Source organism: Epinephelus fuscoguttatus, linkage group LG23 (assembly GCF_011397635.1).
Source record: "Epinephelus fuscoguttatus linkage group LG23, E.fuscoguttatus.final_Chr_v1".
Taxonomy (NCBI): Eukaryota; Metazoa; Chordata; class Actinopteri; order Perciformes; family Serranidae; genus Epinephelus; species Epinephelus fuscoguttatus.
Genome location: NC_064774.1, coordinates 35,035,142 through 35,036,641, shown reverse-complemented (window position 1 = coordinate 35,036,641; position 1,500 = coordinate 35,035,142). Strand labels below are relative to the sequence as shown.

Sequence of the window (1,500 nt, the reverse complement as noted above, 5' to 3'; positions counted from 1 at the left end):
GCGAACAACACTCAACTCGGTAGCACCTCTTAAAAAGAAGTTAATGATGAGATTAACAGTGCATCAATCTTCATAAAAAGCTTACACCCTTTTGTGGCGCTAAGCTACGAAGACTAATGCAGACAGGTTTGAGGGAAAAAAAAAAAAAAGAAGTTAATGAAGCAAAGAAAGTTTGCTCCTTGGTACAACTCCCAAACCCAAAAATTAAAACAAATGTCTCGAAAATTTGAAAGGAATTGGTGATTAACCAAACTGGAAGAATCTCGTTTGGTCTGGGAAGACAGTCTCAAAATGTATAGGGGGGCCCTCTGCAATGCCAGAGCAAACTATTACTTATCATTAAGAGAAGACAAGAAGAACAACCCCAGGTTTCTTTTCAGCACTGTAGCCAGGCTGACAGACAGTGACAGCTCTATTGAGCCTTGTATTCCTTTAGCCCTTAGAAGTAATGATTTCTTTTTTAATGACAAAATTCTAACTACTAGAGGCAAAATTCATGACTTCTTGTCCTCGGACAGTACCTATCTGCCCTCAAACACAGCTGTAAGACCTGATATATATTTAGATTGCTTCCCCCAGATTACTCTTCAACAATTGACCTCAATGATTTCTTCATCCAAGTCATCAACGTGTCTCTTAGACCCCATCCCAAGTAGGCTACCTTTTAAACCCTAAGCATATTTTATTGGCCTCTGCTCGAAAATTGCATACCCATAATGAAATGAATATATCTCTGCAACCGCAAGGTCTATTTGAATACTTCTGGTGTCATGGTAAAGGGAACACTTGTGAGATTTGTTAAGATGTGTAAATATCAGTATATGTGTTATATGTGAAGAGTAAATGAAGATGGCACACAGCACAAATGAAACATTTTGAGGTTCCAACTGTCCATTTGTTTTTTCCTCTATTTCCCACTCCAAACTGACCAATACACACCTACTACTTACTACTTACGGCCATACCACCCTGAATACGCCCAATCTTGTCCGATCTCGGAAGCTAAGCAGGGTCGGGCCGGGTGAGTACTTGGATGGGAGACTGCCTGGGAATATTTGGTGCTGTAAGCTATCATGAAAATTTGAAAGGAATTGGCGATTAACCAGACTGGAAGAATCTTGTTTAATCTGGGCAGACAGTCTCAAAACATATAAGAGGGGCCTCCGCAATGCCAGCGCAAACTACTACTCAGCATTAGCCAGACTGACTGAGAATCAAAGCTCTATTGAGCCTTGTATTCCTTTAGCCCTTAGCAGTAATGATTTTATGAGCTTTTTTAATGACAAAATTCTAACTATTAGAGGCAAAATTCATGACCTCCTGTCCTCAGATAGTACCTATCTAACCTCAAACACAGCTGTAAAACCTAATATATATTTAGATTGCTTCTCCCCAATTTCTCTTCAAGAATTGACCACAGTGATTTCTTCATCTAAATCATCCCAACTAGGCTACTTAAGGAGGTCTTACCTTTAGTTAACACTCATATATTAGATATGA

General features: G+C 39.3%; 1 pseudogene; it reads left to right on the top strand.

Annotated features, from left to right (window-relative positions):
* Window positions 1-951: 951 nt before the first annotated feature.
* Window positions 952-1,070, top strand: LOC125884517 (5S ribosomal RNA; annotated as a pseudogene).
* The last annotated feature ends 430 nt before the right edge of the window (window positions 1,071-1,500 follow it).